This window comes from Lynx canadensis, chromosome A1, assembly GCF_007474595.2.
Source record: "Lynx canadensis isolate LIC74 chromosome A1, mLynCan4.pri.v2, whole genome shotgun sequence".
Lineage (NCBI taxonomy): Eukaryota > Metazoa > Chordata > Mammalia > Carnivora > Felidae > Lynx > Lynx canadensis.
The window spans coordinates 86,782,595-86,797,323 of record NC_044303.2 but is presented as its reverse complement, the minus strand read 5'-3'; positions in this window follow the sequence as shown (position 1 = coordinate 86,797,323).

Genomic DNA, 14,729 nt, shown 5'->3' with positions numbered 1-14,729 from the left:
ATATTATGTTGATGACCACTTAAGTTTGAACCCATTCTTTACTCCTCTACTCTCCATATTCTAGGATATTTTATATCCTTTTATTTTGTGAATCCCTTAACTGCTTGATTTTTACAGAATTTCTTATTTTCATACTCTAGTTTATGGTCTTTCCTTTCCATTCAAGATGTCTTCTTTAATATTTCTTTTAGGGCTAGATTGGTGGTCATAAACTTATTTAGTTTTTGTTCTTCTGAGAAACTATCTTTTCTTCCATTCCCAATGTTATCTTTCCTGGATAGAGTATTTCTTAGTGAGATTTTTCCCTTTCAGCACTTTGAATATAGCATGCCACTTCCTCTGGCCTGCAAATTTTCTTCTGAAAAATCCACTGATAACTTTATGGTGTTTCCTTTGTATGTAACTGTCTTCTTATCTCTTGTAAATTTGTAAATTTTAAAACTCTTACTTTATGACTATGTTTTCCATTTTAATTATGTGTCTAATTATATATATATATATGTGTGTGTGTGTGTGTGTGTGTGTGTCTAATTATATGTGACTTGTTTAGGTTGAATTTGTTGGGGAATCTCTGTGCCTCTTGTATTTGGGTCTCTGTTTACCTCCCCAGATTCAAGAAGTTTTCAGCTATTATCTATTCAAATACATTTTCTGCCCCCCCCTCCTCTTTTCTCTTTCTGGGTGTGAATGTGAATGTTATCATGCTTGATGTAATCATGTAGTTCTCTAAGTCTACTCTCATTATGCAGTATTTGCTTTTCTCTAATCAGTTCAGCTTGATTCCTTTAAATTACTCCATCGCCTAGGTCATTGATATGTTCCTCTATTTCCTGAATGCTACCATTTATTTAATCAATTATATATTTTATTTTATTTTTTGAGTTCTTCATATCTGATATGTTATTTCTTATTTCTTTTTCCAAGGGTATCACTGGGGTCCTCTACCTTTTTCTGAAGTATAGTGATTATCTTTATGATCATTACTTTAAAATTTGTTATCAAGCATATTACTTCTTTCCCTTTCCCTTAGATGTCCTACTGTAATTTTATACTGTTCTTTCATTTGGGACACATTCTTTGTCTACTCATTTTCTCTACCTCTCTCTGTGTATATCTGTGGGTTAGGAAAATCATGTTTTCTGCTCTTAAAAGTAGTGGTTTTATTAATAACAGGTCCTGTATTGCCATGCAGTGCAGGGTCCCCTGTTCAGCAGGAACTGGAACTTCAGGTGGGTCTTGTATGTATGTTGCTTGTATCTTGTTATTGTGTCTGAGTCACTTTTTCTTTCATTCCAGACATCTGCACTGAGTCTTTGCCTGTTGTAAGCTGTGCTTGCTCTCTCTGACGTTACTGAGATCCAGGCAGGCAAGTTTTAATGGGAAATGACAGCAGAAGTGCTCAGAAGTGTGGTGGTGGTTTTAGCAAAACTTTCACTGAACCACTTGTCCTAGTCCAGAAGCCCACAGCCTGGTGGTGGCAGGGTCATAGAACATGGTGGTAGTGTTGGTGACCAGTGGCATGGTGTGTCTGTGAGGGTATCAGCAGGGCAGGGCACATGCATGGCATTATCAAGATTTGCATTGAGATGCTAGCCCTAGGCCAGAGCCCCCAAACTGTAGTGGCTGTGGGGGCATAGTGCGTGCACACAGAAGCTGGGTAGAGGTATATGTAGAGTTAACAAAATTTTCATGGAGCCCAGGACCAAGGACAGCATGTTTGGAGAGGGTATATCCTCAGAAGAGCACCTGGGTGAGCTCATTGCTAGCAAGTTACATAGTGTTTGTGTAGTGCTGCCTCCTACAGGTGGCTATGTGTTTATGCAGTGGATAGGGGAGGTAAATTGTCCTTGCCAGCTCCTTTAGTCTCCATGAAGTCTCCCAACATGCTCTGAAATCAGTATAAACAGATTTTCCTCTCATTGTGCAAGGTGTTGCTTGTATGTTGCCTCTCCTTGGGTTGTCTTTCTAAGGATGGGGACTCAGTCATGCTTCTGGTTCACCCAGTGCTGTCAGCTTTTTAAAACTCCAGGCTCTAAGCTCCATTGGCTATACAAACTTATAGGATTCAGTCCCTGTGGTTTTAAAAGCCAGATGTTACAGGGATTTGTTTTCCCTCTATGGGCTCCTTGGTGCTTTTCCCTCTCCATGACAAGAGCTTCCTCCCTTCTGTGGACAGCTCCTGACCACTGTTTCTGTCCTTCCTAACCTTTCAGATGCAGCTTCTTTTCTACATTTATCATGTAGTTTGGTCTGCCAGTCTTTAGATCACTTTCTGGTTATTTCCTTGGATATGATTGATATCTAGCTCTAAGTATGGAATGAGATAAGCTTAAGATCCTCTTACTCTGCCATCTTGCATTTCCCCAGTTCATTCATTTTTTATGTAATTAATGTGTTCTGCTTGATTGTGGTTGAAGAGGCCATATACAAAAGACACACAAATAATATCATCCTCAATGGGGAAAAACTGAGAGCTTTCCCCCTAAGGTCAGTAGCACAACAGGGATGTCCACTATCACCAGTGTTATCCAACATAGTGTTTGAAGTCCTAGCCTCAGCAATCAAGAAACAAAAATAAATAAAAGCCATCTGAATCTTCAGGGAAGAAGTCAAACATTCATTCTTCACAGACAACATAATACTCTATGTGAAAGCCTAAAAGACATCACCAAAAACTGCTAGAACTGATACATGAATTCATCAAAGTCACAGATATAAAATCAATGTACAATGGTGCATTTCTATATACCAATAATGAAGTAGCAGAAAGAGACATCAAAGAATCCATCCCATTTAAAATTGCCCCCTACCCCCCAAAATAAAATGCCTAGAAATAAACTTAACCAAAGAGGAGAAAAATGTGTACACTGAAAACTATATAAAGCTAATGAAAAAAGTTAAAGAAGACACAAATCAAAAAACATTCCATGGTCATGGATTGGAAGAACAAATATTGTTAAAATGTCAATACCAGCCAAACCAATCTACACATTCAATGCAATCCTTATCAAAATAACACTAGCATTCTTCACAGATATAGATCACACAATTCTAAAATATGTATGTTACCAGAAAATACCCTGAGTAGCCAAACTAAGGTTGAAAAAGAAAACCAAATCTAGAGGCATCACAATTCTTGAATTCAAGCTGTATTACAAAGCTGTAATCATCAAGACAGTATGGTACTGGCACAAAAACTGGCATATAGCTCAATGGAACAGAATAGAAAACACAGAAATGGACCCACAAATGTATGGCCAACTACTTATTGACAAAACAGGAAAGAACATCCAATGGAAAAAAAGACAGTCACCTCAGGAAATGGTGCTGGGAAAACTGGACAGCAACATGCAGAAGTATGAGCCTTGACTACTCTCTCACCATACACAAAAATAAAACGGATGAAAGGTCTAAAAGTAATACAGGGAGCCATCAAAATCCTAGAAGATAAAAAAGGCAACAACCTCTTGTACCTTGGCTGTAGCAACTTCTTACCAGACATGTCTCCAGAGGCAAAGGAAACAAAAGCAAAAATGAACCATTGGGACCTCATCAAGATAAAATGATTATGCAAAGTAAAGGAAACAATCAGCAAAACTAAAAAGCAACTGATGGAATGGGAGAAGATATTTACAAATCACACACCGGATAGACGGTTAGTATCCAAAATCTATAAAGAACTTATCAAACTCAACATCCTAAAACCAAATAATCCAGTGAAGAAATGGGCAAAATACATGAATAAACACTTTTCCAAAAAAAGACAACCAGATGGCTAACACACACATGAAAAGATGCTCAACATCACTCCTCATCAGGGAAATAGAAATCAAAACCCACAATGAGATATCAACTCACAGCTGTCAGAATGGCTAACATTAACAACTCAGTCAAAAACAGATGTTAGTGAGGATGTGGAGAAAGGGGAACCCTTTTGTATTGCTGGTGGGAATGCTAATTGGTACAGGCACTCTGGAAAACAGAATGGATGTTCTTCCAAAAATGAAAAAAAAATAGAACTACCCCATGATTCAGCAATTACACTAATAGGCATTTATACAAAGGATACAAAAATGCTGATTCGAAGGGTCACATGCACCCCAGTGTTTATAGCAGCACTTTCGACAATAGCCACAGTATATAAAGAGCGCAAATGTCCATGAACTGATGAACGGATAAAGAAGATCTAGTGTACATATGACATCATCTTTACAATGGAATATCATTCAGCAATCAAAAATAATAAAATCTTGCCATTTGCTGAAACATGGATGAAATTAGAGAGTATTATGCTAAGCAAAATAAGAGAGAAAGACAACTATCATATTATTTTACTCATATGTGAAAGTTAAGAAACAAAACAGATGAGGGGCACCTGGGTGGCTCAATCAGTTAAGTGTCCAACTTTGGCTCAGGTCTCACCATTTGTGAGTTTGACCCTTGCATTGGGTTCTGTGTTGACAGCTCAGAGCCTGTAACCTGCTCATAATCTGTGTTTCCCTCTCTCTTGCGTCTCCCCCACTAGTGCCCTCTCTCTTTCTCAAATTAAATAAACCTTAAAAAAATAAATAAATAAAAGAAATAAAATAGATGAACATTGAGGAAGAGAAGCAAAAATAAGATAAAAACAGAGAGGTAGAGAAACCATAAGAGACCCTTAAGTATAGAGAAAAAACTGAGGGGTGCTGTGTGGGAAGATAGGCTAAATGGGTGATGAGCATTAAGGAAGGCCCCTGTTGGGATGAGCACTGGGTGCTAAATGTAAATGATGATTCACTAAATTCTATTCCTGAAATTGTTATTATACTATATGTTAACTAACTTACAAGTAAATAAAAAAAATTATTGAAACTATTTTTAAGTAGATAAATTTTCAAAATATTATTAAAAACTTATTTTATAAACAATAATCCCTATTACATCAATCTAATTGACTTGTTATTAATAATTATGTAGTTGGGTTCAACATTGCATTTTTGTAAGATCCAGAATTCACTTCCTGCCAAGGACACAATGAGTCTATAACTATATATGGAATGAAAGAGACTAAAAACTGGATAAATAGATGCTTCAAAACAACATATAATTGGACAACATTGAAATGAAAAGGAGGCAAATACACAGACACCCCATTAAGAAAAACATACCTTAGGTATGGCAATTCACAATTAAGGATGCATCAAATGTACAGAATGTTCCCCTAAGGAGTGAAAGATTAAATCTTGCCATCAAGCACACCAACCTTTTGATACTGCACAACATTGATGAGCCCCTAAAACACTGGGCTGTGAAAATATATCGGGATTACTATAAGGAAGATTATAAATCCGGAAGTACTGGAAAACCCACTTTTAAAGGGCTTAAACATAGACTCACTCAACTTAGAATCCAGAAAAACACACATTTGAAAAGTATATAGACCAAAGATAAAGGAGATCCATTTACTAAGCTCAAGAAGTCTGCCAGAGAAGCAAAAAATAGCAAAGACTCTCCTGGGGACCTGTGATACTGGCAGGAGCCATATATATATATATATATATATATATATATAATCTCAGGTTACATCACTAATATAAGCATAGGCCATATATATATATACATATATATATATGTATATATATATGTGTATATATATATATATTAATCTCAGGTTACATCACTAATATAAGCATAGGCCCATACCGTTTTATAACTCTCCTTATTTCTTGCTGGTTACAGTAGGCAGAATGCCCTATCCACCAACACCCTGAAACAACCATGCCTCACCATTGGGCTAGTAACCAGCCCCACTCCTTCATGTGCCATAGCACATGTAAATAAACATAGTTAGAAGATAGTTAAGGAGATAGAAAATGTAAGAATATACCAAACAGAAGTTATAACTGAAATGAAAAATACACCACAATGGTCTAACAGCAAACTGGATAAAATAGAATATCAAATCAGTGAACTGGAAGACAAAACAATGAAACCTGGACACAGCAGAAAACAAACAAATCAACAAACAAACACGAGGTGTAAGTAAAAATGCCTTAAGGGACAACTGGGATAACATCAAGGAGAATAAAATTACAGAGATGCCAGTAAACAAAGGGAAATAGAAAGGAACAGGAAAACAAAATTGAAGAAATGATAGCAGAAAACTTGTCTAATCTCAGGAAGGAATTAGACATCCAAGTCCAGGAAACCAGAGAAATCCAAATAAGATAAACTCAAAGAGATCCACATCAAAATACATTATAATTAAAATGGTAACATTTTAGAATAAAGAGAGAATCCTAAAAGCATCATGGGAAAAAAACAAAACAAAACAAAACAAAAGACCTTACATATATGGGAAACCACATGAGCCTCTCAGAAGTTTTTCTACAGAAACTGAAGGCTGAAGTGAGAGACATGACCTATTCAAAGTGTTATGGAAAAAACAAAACAAAACAGAAAAAGAAAGAAAACTTTAACCAAGAACTTTCCAGATAAGCAAAAGCTAAAGGAGTTTATCACGACTATATTGGACTCACGAGAAATGTTAAGGTAACTTCATTAAGGAGAAAAAAAATGGCACTAATTAATGTAAGGAAACATGAAAGACAGGAAAAACAAACTCATTTGAAAAAGTAAATTCAGGAGCACCTGGGTGGCTCAGTTGGTTGAGTGTCCGACTTCGGCTCAGGTCATGATCTCCCAGTTTGTGGGTTTGAGCCCTGCATCAGGTTCTGTAATGACAGCTCAGAGCCTGGAGCCTGCTTCAGATTCTGTGTCTTCTTCTCTCTCTGCCCATCCCCCAACTCACTCTCTGTCTCTCTCTCCTTCAAAAATAAACATTATTTTTTTTAAATAAAAAAAGAAAAAGTAAATATATAACAATGTTAGTAGATCAGTATTTAGCAAACATATAAGTGAAAAGACAAATAAATTAAAATCACAATAATTAAGGGAAGCATAAAATAAAAAAAAGATGTTAATGTATCATCAAATATCTAAAATGTGTAAGGAGAACTGAAGACTAAACCTTTGAAATGCATGTAATCAAGTTGTTAACAACTTAAAACAGAACTATTTACATAAGATATTTATATAAACTTCATAATAGCCCTAAGGAAAATAAAACATAAATATACAAATGAAACTGAAAAATAAATCTCAGCATAACACTAAAGAAAGTCATCAAACCACAAAGGAAGAGAGGAAAGAAGAAAATGACAGGGAGAAACTTCAAAAACAGCCAGGAAAACAAGAACAACATCACAGTAAGTATTAAAATATCAATAATTACTTTAAATGCAAATGGACTAAATTTGCTGGTCAAAAGAAATAGAATGGCTGCATGGATAAAATCTAAAGACATAGAATGGCTGAATGGATTAAATAAAACAAACAAACAACAAAAAAAAACCAAAACAACCCATCCACCTGCTGCTTACCAGAGTTTCACTTTATTTATTTATTTTTTTATATATATGAAATTTATTGACAAATTGGTTTCCATACAACACCCAGTGCTCATCCCAAAAAGGTGCCCTCCTCAATACCCATCACCCACCCTCCCCTCCCTCCCACCCCCCATCAACCCTCAGTTTGTTCTCAGTTTTTAACAGTCTCTTATGCTTTGGCTCTCTCCCACTCTAACGTCCTTTTTTTTTTTTTTTTTTTTCCTTCCCCTCCCCCATGGGTTCCTATTAAGTTCCTCAGGATCCACATAAGAGTGAAACCATATGGTATCTGTCTTTCTCTGTATGGCCTATTTCACTTAGCATCACACTCTCCAGTTCCATCCACGTTGCTACAAAAGGCCATATTTCATTTTTTCTCATTGCCACGTAGTATTCCATTGTGTATATATACCACAATTTCTTTATCCATTCATCAGTTGATGGACATTTAGGCTCTTTCCATAATTTGGCTATTGTTGAGAGTGCTGCTATGAACATTGGGGTACAAGTGCCCCTATGCATCAGTACTCCTGTATCCCTTGGGTAAATTCCTAGCAGTGCTATTGCTGGGTCATAGGGTAGGTCTATTTTTAATTTTCTGAGGAACCTCCACACTGCTTTCCAGAGCGGCTGCACCAATTTGCATTCCCACCAACAGTGCAAGAGGGTTCCCGTTTCTCCACATCCTCTCCAGCATCTATAGTTTCCTGATTTGTTCATTTTGGCCACTCTGACTGGCGTGAGGTGATACCTGAGTGTGGTTTTGATTTGTATTTCCCTGATAAGGAGCGACGCTGAACATCTTTTCATGTGCCTGTTGGCCATCTGGATGTCTTCTTTAGAGAAGTGTCTATTCATGTTTTCTGCCCATTTCTTCACTGGGTTATTTGTTTTTTGGGTGTGGAGTTTGGTGAGCTCTTTATAGATTTTAAATACTAGCCCTTTGTCCGATATGTCTTTTGCAAATACCTTTTCCCATTCCGTTGGTTGCCTTTTAGTTTTGTTGGTTGTTTCCTTTGCTGTGCAGAAGCTTTTTATCTTCATAAGGTCCCAGTAATTCACTTTTGCTTTTAATTCCCTTGCCTTTGGGGATGTGTCGAGTAAGAGATTGCTACGGCTAAGGTCAGAGAGGTCTTTTCCTGCTTTCTCCTCTAAGGTTGTGATGGTTTCCTGTCTCACATTTAGGTCCTTTATCCATTTTGAGTTTATTTTTGTAAATGGTGTGAGAAAGTGGTCTAGTTTCAACCTTCTGCATGTTGCTGTCCAGTTCTCCCAGCACCATTTGTTAAAGAGGCTGTCTTTTTTCCATTGGATGTTCTTTCCTGCTTTGTCAAAGATGAGTTGGCCATATGTTTGTGGGTCTAGTTCTGGGGTTTCTATTCTATTCCATTGGTCTGTGTGTCTGTTTTTGTGCCAATACCATGCTGTCTTGATGATGACAGCTTTGTAGTAGAGGCTCAAGTCTGGGATTGTGATGCCTCCTGCTTTGGTCTTCTTCTTCAAAATTCCTTTGGTTATTCGGGGCCTTGTGTGGTTCCAGATGAATTGTAGGATTGCTTGTTCTAGTTTCGAGAAGAATGCTGGTGCAATTTTGATTGGGATTGCATTGAATGTGTAGATAGCTTTGGGTAGTATTGACATTTTGACAATATTTATTTTTCCAATCCATGAGCAGGGAATGTCTTTCCATTTCTTTAAATCTTCTTCAATTACCTTCATAAGCTTTCTATAGTTTTCAGCATACAGATCCTTTACATCTTTGGTTAGATTTATTCCTAGGTATTTTATGCTTCTTGGTGCAATTGTGAATGGGATCACTTTCTTTATTTGTCTTTCTGTTGCTTCATTGTTAGTGTATAAGAATGCAACTGATTTCTGTACATTGATTTTGTATCCTGCAACTTTGCTGAATTCATGTATCAGTTCTAGCAGACTTTTGGTGGAGTCTATCGGATTTTCCATGTATAATATCATGTCATCTGCAAAAAGCGAAAGCTTGACTTCATCTTTGCCAATTTTGATGCCTTTGATTTCCTTTTGTTGTCTGATTGCTGATGCTAGAACTTCCAGCACTATGTTAAACAACAGCGGTGAGAGTGGGCATCCCTGTCGTGTTCCTGATCTCAGGGAAAAAGCTCTCAGTTTTTCCCCGTTGAGGATGATGTTAGCTGTGGGCTTTTCATAAATGGCTTTTATGATCTTTAAGTATGTTCCTTCTATCCCGACTTTCTCAAGGGTTTTTATTAAGAAAGGGTGCTGGATTTTGTCAAAGGCCTTTTCTGCATCGATTGACAGGATCATATGTTTCTTCTCTTTTTTTTTGTTAATGTGATGTATCACGTTGATTCATTTGCGAATGTTGAATCAGTCCTGCATCCCAGGAATGAATCCCACTTGATCATGGTGAATAATTCTTTGTATATGCTGTTGAATTCGATTTGCTAGTATCTTATTGAGAATTTTTGCATCCATATTCATCAGGGATATTGGCCTGTAGTTCTCTTTTTTTGCTGGGTCTCTGTCTGGTTTAGGAATCAAAGTAATACTGGCTTCATAGAATGAGTCTGGAAGTTTTCCTTCCCTTTCTATTTCTTGGAATAGCTTGAGAAGGATAGGTATTATCTCTGCTTTAAACGTCTGGTAGAACTCCCCTGGGAAGCCATCTGGTCCTGGACTCTTATTTGTTGGGAGATTTTTGATAACCGATTCAATTTCTTCGCTGGTTATGGGTCTGTTCAAGCTTTCTCTTTCCTCTTGATTGAATTTTGGAAGAGTGTGGGTGTTCAGGAATTTGTCCATTTCTTCCAGGTTATCCAATTTGTTGGCATATAATTTTTCATAGTATTCCCTGATAATTGTTTGTATCTCTGAGGGATTGGTTGTAATAATTCCATTTTCATTCATGATTTTATCTATTTGGGTCATCTCCCTTTTCTTTTTGAGAAGCCTGGCTAGAGGTTTGTCAATTTTGTTTATTTTTTCAAAAAACCAACTCTTGGTTTCGTTGATCTGCTCTACAGTTTTTTTAGATTCTATATTGTTTATTTCTGCTCTGGCCTTTATTATTTCTCTTCTTCTGCTGGGTTTAGGCTGCCTTTGCTGTTCTGCTTCTATTTCCTTTAGGTGTGCTGTTAGATTTTGCATTTGGGATTTTTCTTGTTTCTTGAGATAGGCCTGGATTGCAATGTATTTTCCTCTCAGGACTGCCTTCGCTGCGTCCCAAAGCGTTTGGATTGTTGTATTTTCATTTTCGTTTGTTTCCATATATTTTTTGATTTCTTCTCTAATTGCCTGGTTGACCCACTCATTCGTTCGTAGGGTGTTCTGTAACCTCCATGCTTTTGGAGGTTTTCCAGACTTTTTCCTGTGGTTGATTTCAAGCTTCATAGCATTGTGGTCTGAAAGTATGCATGGTATAATTTCAATTCTTGTAAACTTATGAAGGGCTGTTTTGTGGCCCAGTATATGATCTATCTTGGAGTATGTTCCATGTGCACTCGAGAAGAAAGTATATTCTGTTGCTTTGGGATGAAGAGTTCTAAATATATCTGTCAAGTCCATCTGATCCAGTGTCTCATTCAGGGCCCTTGTTTCTTTATTGACCGTGTGTCTAGATGATCTATCCATTTCTGTAAGTGGGGTGTTAAAGTCCCCTGCAATTACCACATTCTTATCAATAAGGTTGCTTCTGTTTATGAGTAATTGTTTTATATATTTGGGGGCTCCGGTATTCGGCGCATAGACATTTATAATTGTTAGCTCTTCCTGATGGATAGACCCTGTAACTATTATATAATGTCCTTCTTCATCTCTTGTTACAGCCTTTAATTTAAAGTCTAGTTTGTCTGATATAAGTATGGCTACTCCAGCTTTCTTTTGGCTTCCAGTAGCATCATAAATGGTTCTCCATCCCCTCACTCTGAATCTAAAGGTGTCCTCAGGTCTAAAATGAGTCTCTTGTAGACAGCAAATAGATGGGTCTTGTTTTTTTATCCATTCTGATACCCTATGTCTTTTGGTTGGCGCATTTAATCCATTTACATTCAGTGTTATTATAGAAAGATACGGGTTTAGAGTCATTGTGATGTCTGTATGTTTTATGCTTGTAGCGATGTCTCTGGTACTTTGTCTCACAGGGTCCCCCTTAGGATCTCTTGTAGGGCTGGTTTAGTGGTGACAAATTCCTTCAGTTTTTGTTTGTTTGGGAAGACCTTTATCTCTCCTTCTATTCTAAATGACAGACTTGCTGGATAAAGGATTCTCGGCTGCATATTTTTGCTGTCTAGCACCCTGAAAATCTCGTGCCAATTCTTTCTGGCCTGCCAAGTTTCAAAAGAGAGATCAGTCACGAGTCTTATAGGTCTCCCTTTATATGTGAGGGCACGTTTACCCCTTGCTGCTTTCAGAATTTTCTCTTTATCCTTGTATTTTGCCAGTTTCACTATGATATGTCGTGCAGAAGATCGATTCAAGTTACGTCTGAAGGGAGTTCTCTGTGCCTCTTGGATTTCAATGCCTTTTTCCTTCCCCAGTTCAGGGAAGTTCTCAGTTATGATTTCTTCAAGTACCCCTTCAGCACCTTTCCCTCTCTCTTCCTCCTCTGGGATACCAATTATGCGTATATTATTTCTTTTTAGTGTATCACTTAGTTCTCTAATTTTCCCCTCATACTCCCGGATTTTTTTATCTCTCTTTTTCTCAGCTTCCTCTTTTTCCATAACTTTATATTCTAGTCCACCTATTCTCTGCTCTGCCTCTTCCATCCGAGCCATGGTGGTTTGCATTTTGTTTTGCATTTCCTTTAAAGCGTTTTTCAGCTCCTCGTGACTGTTCCTTAGTCCCTTGATCTCTGTAGCAAGAAATTCTCTGCTGTCCTGTATGCTGTTTTCCAGCCCAGCTATTAATTTTATGACTATTATTCTAAATTCACTTTCTGTTATATTATTTAAATCCTTTTTGATCAGCTCATTAGCTGTTGTTATTTCCTGGAGATTCTTCTGAGGGGAATTCTTCCGCTTGGTCATTTTGGATAGTCCCTGGTGTGGTGAGGGCCTGCAGGGCACTTCCCCTGTGCTGTGGTGTATAACTGGAGTTGGTGGGCGGGGCCGCAGTCCGACCTGATGTCTGCCCCCAGCCCACCGCTGGGGCCACAGTCAGACTGGTGTGTGCCTTCTCTTCCCCTCTCCTAGGGGTGGGATTCACTGTGGGGTGGCGTGGCCCGTCTGGGCTACTTGCACACTGCCAGGCTTGTGATGCTGGGGTCTGGCGTATTAGCTGGGGTGGGAAGGCAAGGTGCACGGCGGCAGGGGGTCAGGCTTAGCTCGCTTCTCCTTAGGTGATCCACTTCAGGAGGGGCCCTGTGGCAGCCGGAGGGAGTCAGATCCGCTGCCGGAGGTTTGGCTCCGCAGAAGCACAGAGTTGGGTGTTTGCGGGGAGCAAGCAATTTCCCTGGCCGGAACAGGTTCCCTTTGGGATTTTGGCTGGGGGATGGGCGGGGGAGATGGCGCTGGCGAGCGCCTTTGTTCCCCGCCAAACTGAGCTCTGTCGTCCGGGGGCTCCGCAGCTCACCCTCCCTTTGTCCTCCAGGCTTCCCGCTTTCCGAGCAGAGCTGTTAACTTATGACCTCCCAGACGCTAAGTCGCGCTTGCTGTCAGAACACAGTCCGTCAGGCCCCTCCGCTTTTGCAAGCCGGACTCGGGGGCTCTGCTTGGCTGGCGGGAATCTAAGTGATCAGCAGGATGCGCGGTGAGCCCAGCGTCCTCCTACGCCGCCATCTTCCCAGAATCAACCAGAGTTTCACTTTAGAAGTAAGGTTATACACAAGCTGGAAGTGAAAGAATGAAAAAAGGCACTCTATTCAAATGAGAATTAAAAAAAAATACAAAGAAAAACTGTAGTGGCTATAGTGATATCAGACAAAATAAATTTTAAAACTGAAAATGGAATACAAGACAAAACCTGGCACTATATATTGAGAAACATGTTAATCCAGCAGGCAGATATAACATTGGTAAATCTCCATGCGCCCAACATAGGGACACCAAAATATATAAAGCAAATATTAAAAGACTTAAAATGAGTAATTGAAAATATAAAAATAGTAGGAGATTTTCATTCCCCACTATTATGAATGGATAAATCATTAAGAAAAAAAAAATAATCATGAAACAACAGCTTTTATAGACACATTAGATGAGATGGACTTAATAAATATGTGCAGAATATGCCATCCTAAAGCAGAAGAATACAAATTCTTTTCCAGTACACATGACATATTCTCCAGGATAGAGTATATATTGGGTCACAAAACAGGCACTAGTAAAATCAAGAAAATTAAAATCATATAAAATAATTTTCTCACCATAAAGGCATTAAACTAGAAATTAATTTAAGGAAGGAAATGGGTCCTCTTGAATAACCCTGTTCCTTTCTGAAAAAATAAAAACAATTAAAGAAGAAAATGGGAAAACCACAAAAATGTAAGGATTGAGTGATATGCTACTAAATAACCAATGGGTCATCCAAAAAATCAAAGCAAACATTAAAACATATTAGGGAAAAATGAAAACAGAAATATAATGTACCAAAATGTACAAGATGCAGCAAAAGCAGTTCCAAGAAAGAAGTTCTTAGCAATATAGGCTTACCTTAAGAAAGGAGAAAAGACTTAGGCAATCCAACTTTACACCTAGAAGAACTAGAAACTGAATAAACAAAACATCAAATTAGTAGAAATAAATATAAAAATCAGAGTAGAGATAAATGGAATAGAGACTTAAAACACAATAGAAAAGATCATTAAAAATAAGAGTTGGTTTTGTGAAAAGACAAACAAAATTGACAACCCTTAACTAACCAAAAAACAAAAATTAAAAGAGAAATAAATCAGAAATGAAAGGAAGGTGCCTTAGGTGGCTTAGTCAGTTAAGCCTCTGAATTTGGCTCAGGTCATGATCTCACAGTTCAAGGGTTTAAGGCCCGCCTCAGGCTCTGCACTGACAGCTCAAAACCTGGAGTCTGTTTCAGATTCTTTGTCTCCTCCTCTCACCTCCACCTCTTCTCTCTCTGTCTGTCTCTGTTTCTCTCTCTCTCTCTCTCTCTGTCAAAGATAAGTAAACATTAAAACAATTACAATTGTTTTAAGAAATGAAAGAATTTACAACTATTAACAGAAATGCAAAGAATAAAAAGAAAACTACCATGAACAATTATATGCCAACACGTTGGACAATTTAGGAAAAATGTATAAATTTTGGAAATGTGCATCATTTCCAAGGAAATGAAGTTTTCCAAGGAAAT